Source organism: Nannospalax galili, unplaced genomic scaffold, assembly GCF_000622305.1.
Source record: "Nannospalax galili isolate Female #2095 unplaced genomic scaffold, S.galili_v1.0 scaffold207, whole genome shotgun sequence".
Classification (NCBI taxonomy): domain Eukaryota; kingdom Metazoa; phylum Chordata; class Mammalia; order Rodentia; family Spalacidae; genus Nannospalax; species Nannospalax galili.
In genome coordinates, this window is record NW_008358517.1 from 2,305,445 (window position 1) to 2,318,768 (window position 13,324).

Consider the following 13,324-nt stretch of genomic DNA (forward strand, 5'->3'; position numbering starts at 1 on the left):
TTGTGTTCCCACAAGTTTGTTGACATTCTTAGCAATAGAATTTATGAATATTATCATATATGGAAAAATCAAATGTTCTCCATCTTGGAAAAAGATGAAAATAAATGTCTTGGTTGAAGACAAAGGGGATTTAGATGAGTTTGGTAAATTATCCTAGCTGGTCAAAACATTTTCTAAATGATTTTTCATACATTCCAACATAACATAAGCACAGTACGTTTTGATACAATCATACACAGGAAAGAAAGTGACTTTGTTACAGAAAAATCAGGAGAGTCAAGAGAGCAACCCCCAAGTCAAGTGAGGAGAGGAGAGTGAGTTTAAATTACATCATCAGATTGACAATGGATCACTCAGTAATTATGTCAGCCCCTCCCTCAAGTTTTGGGGAGATCTTTATACTCATATACATTCCTAGAGTTTTGCCTTTTTAAAATGGTACATCATGAAAGAAACCATACAATGTGAAATCAGCCCTCCATACCGTGGGTGAGCCTTCTTCCAAGTAATGTTGATGTTGTCTTCATTTTGATTAGTACAGTTTATTACTGTTTATGGATAATTATTTAAGTGATCTCTGATTATCAACTCCTCTATGGTTAACCAAAGAGAAAAAAATATTTTACTACATAGTCTAATATAGGTGTGCATATTAATTATGTTGTATATTTTATTTAATGTATATAATGCATGAGTCATAACAAAGTTCGTATCTTCACTTATGAAGTAATATTGCAGAAGCATATTTTTTCTCAATGTATATTTTTATTGAATTCTTATGCATTTCATACAATACATCTTAATGATATTTAGAACACCTCCCCTAGCAGCACCCCTCATCACACCCCACCAAATTTCATGCTTTCTGTAATATATCATAAGGCTTATGGAGTCATAAGTTTGTATACTCAGGTGCCCCTTGGTATTAGTTAATCAACTGGAGTCTAGTCATCTTATTTAGAGTCACTCCTATAAAGCAGATCATCTTTCCCTAACACAGCAGTAATCAGTTGCCAATAGTTCCTCAGCTAGTCCTTCTATCCATTTCTCCAGTTCTATGCTGGGCTTTTGTCTGATTGAATTTGTGTGGTTCTTGTGCATGCTGTCATCATTTCTGTAAGTTATTATGAGCAAGTTTTCAGAGGCCTGGAAGACTCTGTTTCCTTACACTCATGCACCAAACCTGGCTCTTACAATCTTTCAACCCCTTATCCTCAGTGCTTCCTGAATCATGGGTGAGTGAAGGACAATATGGGAATCTTATGCAGGGAAACACACTCTGCAGTCTCTTATTACTTTGGCCAGTGATGGCCTTTTTTGTACATCATACTCTGTTGCGTGAAGAAGCTTTAACAGTGAGCATTGAAAGATGCATTAGTATTCTCTCTACCACCTCTAAATCTGGAGTTGGATCATTTATTAATGTGTTCCCTTTGCAGCTTGCAAGGTATCCTCTAGAACTATGAGAGCTAGTCTTCAGGGAGGAGGATTCCAGGTTTATTCCTGCTGCACTGCTCCAAGTTTTGTGTCTGAAGTATGTCCTGTCTTCAGCAATAGGGTGTTACCTTCATGTTCTGGTAGGTAAGGTAATCAAGGGTTGTGGCTGTAGCCTGTGTTATTTGCAGAGTTACTTAGAATGCCCTGACCAACAACTTGAATGGAGGTTTCTTCTGTCTGGCACTGTATTTATTTTTAAGCTACAGATTACAATAGTTCCCTCCAATTAGATTAAAAATCTTTATTACATTTCTGTCCTTGATTATAGACAGACTTCTTATGAATGCATGCTTAATTTCATTCAGTTTTTTCCATACATTGACGTGATTATATGATTTTTTTTCTGTTTTTTTTTAATTTAAATTTTTTTTTTACAATTAAAGTTACAGTTTTAACAGTATACAAAATATTACAGTAATTCAGATTTTTTGGCATAATGATTACAGATTTGATAAATACATTTTATATCTCATAATAGCGATGAAGATTATATGATTTTTAAAATTAGTTTTATTGGTATTCCCATATTTTCATTACATGTTGACCAAATTAGTAATATTTCATGTGTTTATATATGTTTTATGAGAATACAGTTTTCCTTACTTTATGTTATCATTTTCTGCCTTCATCACTGTAATATCGCTGTCATAAAATGATCTTGGAATGAGTCCCCTTTTACTTTTTTATTGTGGAATATATTGTTTGCAAATAAGATTATTCTTTTTGAAAAATATTCTATTTTTTAAATTTTGTGTGTATCAGTGCATGTATGTAAGTGCACCCATGCCATGCAATGTTCACAGAGGTCTGAAGAGGGCATTGAATTTCCTGGAACTGGAGTGACTGGTGGTTATTAGCTGCCATGTCAGAGCTGAGAATTGAACCCAAGTCCTCTGAAAATGCAGGCAGTGCTTTTAACCGCTGAGACATCTCTCCAGCCCCTACTATTTCTTCTTTAGATATTTTTAGAATTGCTTCTCTAACAGAGGTGATAGTTTAGAATGTATGTTTTAGAAAGCTTTAAATAATGCATTCCTTATAAGCAAATTTAGGAGTGATTTAGTTATTATGGCTTTTTTTTTCCCCAGACAATTTTAGAAATTTAAGTCTTTGAAGGAATTTACTTGCTTGTAGTTTTGAACGTTATGGATACAGATTTTCATGTACTGGTCCCTTTACACTCTCCCAGTGTCTGTGGAGTAATTGCTGAGTTGCCTATTACAGTTTTTGATATAAACATTTTGTCTTTTCTCTCTTCCAGTTCCTACCCTATTTAGACTTTATTTTATTAGGCTTCCCCAAAACCCCTTTACATTTCCTTATCTGTCTTTACTTTAATCTCATTTTAAGTTTCATTAATTTCTTCCATAAAACCATTTCATGCCATCAACTTGATTATATTCAATTTCCTCATCTTTAGCCAGGTGGAAATTAGGTTAGTATCCTGAGCTCTTTGTTCTTTCTTGCCTTATATGGTAAGTGACTGGGTGTCTATTTAGCTGCATCTCAGGAACCTGCATAATATGTTTATATTTATTGGGTTTAGTAAGTTTCATCTGCTTCTCTTGATAATTCCCTTTTGACTCATAAGTTCTTTTGTGATATAGCTTTCAATTTTTACTTGTCTTTTCCCATATGTCATTCCATACCTGTTGATTTTCTTAATACTTGAGAATGCACATGGTTACAGATGTGCATATGTATACATATATTATAAAATAAATGGAAAATTGTGCATTGTTAGACAAAATACACCTTAACCTAAGTTCTGTGACAGCCCTGTAGAATTCTTTATAAGAACAAATGATTAAATGTAATGCATATGTGTGACAAAACACAAATATTTATATGTTTTGAGTCACAAATTTTCTTCCTTTAAAAATCAGTTATATATGTGTCAATATTGATAAATTTTGATTTTGATATTTTGGGAGAAAAATTTTAAGAAAAAATAAAGTATTATTATTTTTACCTGTGGTTTGTACCTATCTTTGAATAGTAGGTATTTCCATGTGCTTATACATGGACAAATGGTTTTTAAATGTAATAAATCAACTTCATTTTTTTTCTCGAGATGAAAAAAGTGAATGCGGGTAAGAGTGCAGAGGGATCAGAATGGTTGAATCTCTTGCAACCTCATTCCCATTTGTTTGTCGAATGAATGAATGTGTTATTTATATTTTAAAAGCAGTATTTTTCAAGATAAAAGAAAGGATGCTCTTTGTCTTTAATTTATATATCTAACTACTAAAATTTCTAGTTTTATTAGATGTGCATTGTATATTATTTCAATCACTTAGTTTCTTTTAAAATGATTTAACAGCAACATTTTACAAAAAGAAAGAGGAGACTGAACATTGTATAATGAGAACGCAAATCAAGATAGAGTCTCAGCTTATGTCTTTAGCTAATTTCCCTTGATGTTTTAAGCAAGTTTTGTTTTGTTTTGTTTTGTTTTAATACTGAACGTTTTCTATTACCCAATGTCATTCTGAAACATGATTTTAGGGAAGTTCGCTAATTTTCTTGGGAGAGAAAAACAAAGCAAAACTCCTGCCTTGTTCTATTCTCTTTATACGTGGTAATGGAAGTGACTGTCCTGTAGGAAGGAGGCTCAGTCCTCAGCAGAGATCCAGTGAGAATGCCAGGCCTTCCGAAGGCACGTGTGTGGAGCAGGATTATCACTTCAAACCCAGTGTGGTTAAACTCAAGCACGCTATTTCAGTTTGGTCAACTCCTTTCGCAAGGTGAATATGTGCAAGATAACTTTCAAAATCATATATTAAGATGTCAGAAAATCCCTCTAAGTCCCTCTATGAACATGGAAGTTATGGTTCATGAAAATGCTCCATGATAAAGTGCCGGTGTAGTGCGTGCTGTGCCTCAGCACAGTGAAAAGAAAAAACTGAAGATGTCTTTTCCTAAAACTGATCTCATTTACCTCTTTTGACACATTGGAAGCATAATAATTTCAGTTTTACATGTTAATCTGGTACAGAATTGAACTTTGTTGTATCTCCCAAGCATAATTTTACAAAAAATCTTTTGAGAACGTCACATATCAGCACTGTATTTACCTCGTTTCCAACCCTCGAACACTTCCCAGGCCTCCCTCCCTCTCAGTTTGGTGCATATATATGCAGCACTAATATTTAGCATAATAGGCCCAGTAACAAACCTCCTTCGGTGCATACACCAACATGGGGAGGGGCACAGCAACCTCTTCCTAGCATTTCCCTCAACATCCTGAGGAGCACACTGCTCCCTCATTTAAATCTCTGCATCAACAAAACCTGAAGTCTAATAACTCTTAGTGTGCCAAGCGCCAGGAGCCTGTTAACTCTTAGTGAGCAGAGCACTAAGGGACAAGGAGGGGGGGTGGTGGCTAAGGAAGGGAGAATAAACAAATAAATGATGGGATTTTCTTAAAAGTAAGACTGCTGAGAAATGAATTTGCCCTTGTTCTCATTCCATACTGCCCCAAACTGAACATCCTTGCACTCCATCATCTGTAGATCCAGACCTGAGGGTGGCGATATTTCCATCTCTGATTAGAGTGAAATTTGTCACCACAGTCGTTGGCTTGAGAGTCTAGGGAGCCTCAGAGACAGTAAAATGGAAAACAAACTTGAATTAAGGCACTGAAGCATAGGATATCTTTCTGAAAAAGCTGGATTACAACTTTAAACCAGTCCTATCATGTTCAAGCACAGGTTAAAATCAGATAAAATAAATAAATATTGAACAGAAAAGGAAATGTAGATTAAAATTCCACATAATGACTGTTCTAGATGTATAGAGATATGTAAGTATGTTTGTGAGCATTTGGGAGAACTCTTATTGTTCTCTATCTATTTTGCAATTAGTACCCATGGCAAAGTTATTACTATTTGTATTCAGTCACAAGATATTTGATTGCTAAATGAGATGAATAAAAAAATTCATATTGTGATCATGACTTGGTAACAAGGGAAATACACACATCAGAGGCTACTGTGTGACTGACAGCACTAATAAAATTTATAGCTATTCTTCAATAGTTGGACTGTTAATAAACTAGAGAATATTTACCAAGAAAGCATAATTAATCAAAAGAACACAATAATTTGACAGTGATCCATTGAATATTTCAGTTCCTAATATATGCATGCAGAAGATTCAGGAAAACTAGTATATTAGCCATAAATTTGCCTCATTTATATTTCCCATATAGTCACAAAAGAAATTATAAATGCCGTTGTCTTTCTGTGTGTGTACATGTGAAGAGTTATTTTTCCACGCAAAGGGGAAATTCTGTTCTCAGATATTGTCAAAGTAATTCTCATTTTGTAGATTTATATATAAATATGGGGCACAGTCTTTTATGTTCTTTACTTTCTATGAATTGAAATTGTTCCAAGATTACAATGACATAGATTTACTTAGAGCGGGTAAATTGAGTAAGGAATGAAATGTTCAGTTTTCTAGCTTAAAGAAGAATAATTTTCTGCAAACCAGCAAAAACACTATTTATTGGCTGTTAGTACACAAGCATTTCTTGTTAAAATGTTTCTAGGAAACAAAATATTTGCAATCTATTCTTACAATTTAGAACCTGAAGAAATTTGGACACAAAGTGTTGTTTGTGAGAATTGAATAAATAATGCCAGATTCAGTTTTACCATGACATTCATCGACTAAAAGCTGATGCCACTTTTCAATCACTCCTACATCTAAATCTAAATCTCACATCAATATGACTGAAACAAATGTTCAATTTGGTTTTGTTTTCTGCTTCTCGGTCTATGCCTGTCCCTTGATTGATAGGCAATCTCTGTTTTTCTTGTAAGTTGTTGTTCCATTTTGAAAGCATGTTTATGGTTCTTAGTATAGGCTTATTTTGAATGTTCCATTTGTAGGACCCTGGATAAAAAGAGTCAGAGATCAGTTCTTTTACAATTTCCTCTTGTAACTGTCATAGATGTGGCCTCTATGGGATGGCATAACACATAGGGATGAAAATCCTTCAGAAGGACTTCAAAAACCTATCTATCATTGATTTTATTTTGTTTGTAGCGATATATTATGAGTTATAATACCAGAAGTTCTATATCTGACTTACAATACTAAGATAGACTGTGCATAAAAATGAGAGAAGGAATGCATAATCAGTGGACCGGGGCATCACATACACCAACTGTCCTGGGAACTGTAGTTTAGTACAGATGTGGCAGATTGGGGACAGCCTTCACACTAGACTGCTGCATCAAAAACCAGCCACACACATTCCATGAGCAGTTGATACATAGTGTCTTTTCTTCCATCTCCAGTCATTCTGCAAAGATTTTCTTACTTTCTATTAAGCTGAATCCCTGGGAAGATTTGAGGCTTTAAACAGATACTTTTAAATTGGCTGTTTCAGAATTGGGCATAAATACAGCAATAGATTACCCAAGACATGCTCTCTTTTCAAACTAACTGAAAATGTTTTCAAGTGCTGGCACTATAGACTGAATGGATTGAATAATAGATGTGTATTCTCTCTTAGTTCTTGAAGGTTAAGATCAAGATGTTGGCATGTTTTGTTTTTCCAGAATACTATCTCCTTGGCTTACAGAAGGAGAGCTTGTCTCTCCCTCCAGACCTTATTCAGTCCCACACAACTCTTCAATCTATTGTTTTTTATAAAGATACCAGATATATTCAGTATGGATTCAGTCATATTTAATCTTTAATAATTTTACAGGTCATGTCTTCACATGTATTCACATTCTAAAATACTATACATATTTTAACATGAATTTTAAGTATATACATCTTGTTTCATGAGATATAGATATATTTATTCCAAATATTTTTAAATGTGTAAATTATTGTCAAAGTAAGAGTTTTTCAAAGCCAGCAACTATAGGAGACCAAGGACACAATAAAACAAAAAAAAGGATTAGAGTTATTTGTCAACATAAGACTTAGTGTTTGATTATCTATGGTTTTACAAGAAGCAAGAAAAAATGAAGCCAACAATAGTGCCCAGGCAGTCTACTTGACATCTGGCCACAGGAACAAGACATTCAAAGTAGATGCTCTCACTGCATAGTGAGGGAAATATATGATTTTACAACCCCATAAGAAGCATGTAATAGTTTTTCAGTATGACACATCCACAGAGCATACTGTGATCATATTCCCTCCTTTTACATTCCCTTAATTCTTTCCTCTCATGCTCACTGACTGCTTTCTTACCAGCTGCTCAGTTCCTTCCCTTCCTTCTCTCTCTCTCTCTCTCTCTCTCTCTCTCTCTCTCTCTCTCTCCTTTCTCTCTCATATGTGTAGGTACACAGGCACATTTGATTGTGTTCCTGGCTGCAGTAGTTGTGTCATATCCAAATTTCACTGCATTTTCAGCATTTCTTTCTTTCTTTCCTCTTCTCTGATGCTCTCTTGGCTTTGGAGAATGTAATGTAGATGTCGCACTAAGCTGCTCAGTCAACAGACACTTATTCTCAGCATTTTAACAAATTGATCCTCTGTATTAGCCATTTTGTTCTGTGAAGAGAAGGGTCTCTGACCCAGGCTGAGAACTTAACAAGTGTCACACTGGCCAGTGGAAGCTATGCGTTCCTGCAGGAAAAAAGGGAAGGGATTCACGAATGATGTCCTGGATCTCTGATCTCACACTGGAGTCTCTGACTTCACATTGGGTCAGTTTGAGTTCCTGAGGGTCTTGGCCAGGAATGTATGATGAGCAAGGGGATAGGAAAATTGGTGGGAATTTTGATTGAAATATTGAGAAGTATAAAATGAGTAATTTGATATGAGATGATATTAAGCTTTAAGATACATCTTAGATTTTCTTGACATTTGTATTGAGAAAGGGTCTCATTGAATTGCTATGTAGACCACCCCAGTCTGGCCTGGATCTCACAGCAATCTACCTGCCTCTGCCTCCCAAGTGCTTATATTAAAGGCGGGCATCACCACGCCTGACTTAAATGATTTTTTTAATATTAAGTTTCTGAAGTGCATTCCATGGCAATTTATTCTTTTAAGTATGTGTTATAGAAAGCATTGCATATAGACTAACTAGTTTTTTGAAGTTATATAATTATAAACATAGTATCCATAATAACTAAATAATTTTCAATATCCAAACCCTCTGTGATGATTCATCAACATTAACAGCATCTCACCCCTCAAATCACCAGGCATTCAGGTACCTGTTACCATTGACTTTTTTTCCTTTCAAATTTTGAATGGAATTTTTGAGATTATACAATTTAGTTTTTGAGATTATACAATATAAATTGATGATATTTAATTACTCGCCCCATCTGCACTGTCCCTTATTACCCTTCACCAAATTTAGTGTATATCATAAGGCCTATAATATCTAATTTGTGTCCCCAAGTGTCTTTCAGGGTGGTTTCATCCACAGGAGCACAGTTAATATTAACCTATCAAGAGTCCCACACTTGAAAGTGAATGGCTCTCTCCCTCTCCGCAGCCACTGTTTGTCATAATTTCCTTAGGTGTGGTTGGATCTTCTTACCCACTTCCTCATGTCTATGATGGGAATTTTCCTGGTTTGCGCTTGCATGGAATTTGTGATGCTGTCACCTTGTGAGTTTATATGAATAACTAATCAGCTGTCTGGTAATCTCTGGTGCCTTGAGGACATCCACAACCTCTGACTCTATAAATCCTTCTGCTCCTTTTTCTGCAATGATTCCTGTGCCTTGGGAGGAAGCAGTTTGAAATAGGTGTCCCATTCGTGGATAAGCAGTCTGTAACCTCTTATTCTCTACAGGTAGGGCAGTTATACTTGTCTGTGTTAATCACTATTTCCTGTAGGAAAAAAAAAATTCTCTGGTGAATGATGAAAAATACATTGATCTACTGGTATGATAATAAGTCATTAAGAGTCATACTATGCAATTGCTAAGGGAGAACATCAATTGATGATTCAACACAAGCTTTAAGGCCTAATAACAGCAACAATGACTGGCACAGCAAATTATATTGGGGCAGTGGTGGCACTTTTATCTTGGGAGTATTCAACAGTTGCCTAATTGGACTTAAAACCCACTTAATGGGAGGAAACTCATGTGTGGTACTATAAATATAGGCAAATACACATGGGTGGACAGGTCATAAATCTTAAAGATAACTCCAAGTTTCTCATATCCCTAAACAAGTGTAATTACTATGTGCTAAATATGGGTCATTATATTAACAGACAAGTATGCCAGCCATTAAAGAAGCCAATTTTGCAACATGAAACTATTACAGAGTTTCACAACTTGTCACACACAGAGATTGTTTGTGAATTGCTCAACCCTAAGTGACACATCTACAATGCAACCTCTACAACTAAGGTTTATGGAAACTAGTGGAACAAAGGGTAGAGAGAATATTAATTCTTCTCTCAAATCTCATCATAAAAGCTCCCTCATTAAACAAAGGGCCAGGAACACAAAGGGACACAAATAGCCAAAGTGTAGACAATAAGATTCTGCAGAGTATGGGACTTTTGACAATACTCATATATTAAACTTCACCCATCCAGGGCTCAGTGACCACTGCAAAAGAGAGGGTGTAAGAGCCACTGGAGGAGGTATGTGGCCTTGTGGAAATAGAGTCCTACAGGCTCCTGGAACCTTGCTCATCTGAACCTACAGCAATGGTGTCAGCCAAGACCCATGCAAACCAAGAAGAGAAAAATCCAGCACAAAACTGTGTAAATGGGTAGCAGGCCCCAATCTTAGTCAAAGAATTGTTAGCAGTTGATTACTGCTGAGCGAGAAAAAGCTGATCTTCTTAAAGGGAGGTACTATAGATAGGCTACATAGATCCCACTGGAAGAACTGTGCCTGAGGAATGCCTGGAGACACTAACTTGGCTTGATAGGCCTTAACCAAATGACAGAATGCATGAAATTTGGTGGGGTGGGGTGCTATGGGAGGATGCCAATGGAAAAAGGTGTATAAAGATGATTATGATGTTGTATATGAGATGCACAAAAATTCAATAAAAAGTTTACAAAAAAATAAAAATGAAATGATCAAATTGGAAAAATCATTAAAATGAGTGAGTTAACCCTGAAAGACAAATGCACATGATCTCTTTTTTGAGAATACTAGCTTTGAATTGAAGCCAGAAAATTAGAAAGGGGTCTTTGAGGGTGCCTTAAAGAGAGTGTCCAGTAGAGTGTATGTGATATGAAAGTGGAAAGGGGAAATACTGATGGTGCAAAGTTTAAGGAACAATGGGGTGGGGAAGATGAAGATTAGGGGTCAGGGGAAGGAAGGAAATCAAAAGAAAGTATACATGAAAGTAACATGCATAACTATTATTTTTTATAAAATTGCAAATGGTTAAGGTGCCCTTTTGTGTTGGAGAATGTTCCTACTATTGCTGAAGACATCATGCACCTTGGATGCAAGATGCAGATGAATCAAATTGGGACCAATTTGGGGAAGCTTTCTCGCTGCTAGCTAGCCTTTAAAAGGCCAGAGTTGTTAGGGAAGCTGCTGTAGGATAAAAGTTGCCAATTGACTTATACAACCATGATCTCTAGACACTACAATACCAACTCACCACTAAGATGTCCTACTGGTGTAATAATTGCATGACTGCAAGAGATAGCTCCTCAATCATTTTTATAAATATTTCCAGTACTTGTTTAATAGTCAAATACTTGTGATTATACATTCAAATAATAGTTTTCAAATCAGATTTTTAACTATCATGCTTATGTTGATGATTTCACACAGTTTTATTAATACCTTTTTTCTCAGATGAAAAGCACGTAGAACATTTAAAATTCTGTGATTTACTGTTTTACCTTTGCAATGTAATGTAAGGTAAATTTTTAGCCTCCTTAATTCAGGGAGATCTTAATACAAATCTACATCATATTTTTATTATTCATCCCATAAACTATGTAGAGTAGAAGACTAGTATCACATTTCAAGAAGTTCAAAATGTATTGATAATTTATTTAACTTCATTTTGCTCATTGTGTTTTCTAACTTACATGTTTTGGTAAGAAAAAAAAAATCATGTCACATATGTGAGAACAACCAAACCATGACTAATGTAACTCGAGTGACTGTGAGGAGCTGTGTCATTAAAGTCCTTCTTGGTAGTCACACTTTGTTTTAGCATCAAGGAAATGTTCTGCATGTGCATGTGTAAAACAGTCACAAATGCTAATGATTATGAAATTAATTTCAGTCTTAGTCATCAGAATGTCCCATTTGGAAGTTTCTAGAATGAAAACAACATATGTTGTAGTATTGTTTCCCTTTATTAGTCTGGCTTTTGCCAAACACTATTTTTCTTCTTAAGCATAACTAGTTTTCTTAAAAAATATTCAGCTGGGGTCCTGAGAGATGGCTCATTGGTTAAAGGCACTAGTCACCAAGTTTGATGACCTGGGACCCACATGGTGAAAGAAAAGAACCAACTCCCTTAAGTTGTGCTCTGACCACCACACATTTCCTGTGGTGTACACACACACACACACACACACACACACACACACATTTAATAAATAAATGTCACCGCCCCACCATTACAGACTTAAATTTCAGAATATAGAAATCAGTCATGAACTGACCAGGAAAACTCCACCCTGCTGGCTTTCATAGTATTGAAAGATGCTATGCACTCAGCTAAGATATGAAAAACGTCAATGGTCTTACCCCGAACTAGACTCTGCATGCTGAAATGTCAACCTGTCAGAATGATATGTCTACTGGAGCAATAGTGATATGTCTGTTAGGGGGTAACCAATTGCTTTCTAATTATATATGAGGCTTGCTATGGGGAGACAATTTGTGTCTGGTACTGGAAACCTGCTCATAGCTCATGGCTCAGGAGTTCCTATGCCCTTTGGGAGAAGCTATTATTGTTGTTTTTCAAAATGGCCATGTTGTCAAACTGCCTTGTAAATATTTATTTTGTAACTATTGATTCTTGCATCTCTCAACCTTGGTCATAGAAGCTCCCTTTTCAGTGGGCAGTGGTTAATTCAGAGGCAGATAACTAGTCAAAGTGCTGAGAAAATTGACTGTGAGTATTCATCCCTAAATGGGAAAATTACATCAATGCCCATCCACAAGGCTAAAAATCATGGAAGAAGGACTAGAAAGAACCTTAGAGTCAGAGAATGGAAAGAATGACTGTGAAATGCTGTCCTTTAGATGTGAAATGACAGTAGCACTCATGTACTCCCATAAGTTAGTTACTTGAAGAAAATCTGCACGGATGGGAAAGGGGCTTCTGAGACCCATTTTCTAGCTATGGAACTATTGGCAGTTTTTAGCCAGAGTGATGGAAAAGATTTTGGTAATTTTTTTTTCCATGATTGCTTGACTAATAGTATATTGCCTATGCTCCAGTGGGTGATCCCACATCCATTAGACCTGTGCTTATGGACAGCCCTAAGTGTACTCATTGGAATATTTTTTTAAAATGAAGAAGACATACCATTGGGAAGAGGAGGTGATATAGAGAGGCTGGGGAAATTTGAGTGGAGAAAAGTAAATGCATGAAATTTAAAAAGAAAAGTAAAAATATTTTTAAAGTAATAATAAAAATAAGTAAAAATTATTCAGTGACTATATAAAATCTCAATAGAACAAAGTATATGTATCACAAATATGCTTCCACAGAATTGCTAAAAATGAAGTCAATTTAATTGCTGGTAATATTTTAACATCATATTTTTGAAGCCTAATTTACAAATATTTATTTGCTAGTTAATTAATTATGCTTTAACATTACTCTGGGAATTAATTAGTTTGAGTTATGTCCTTCGCTGTCATTAACCCTAAAATTATCA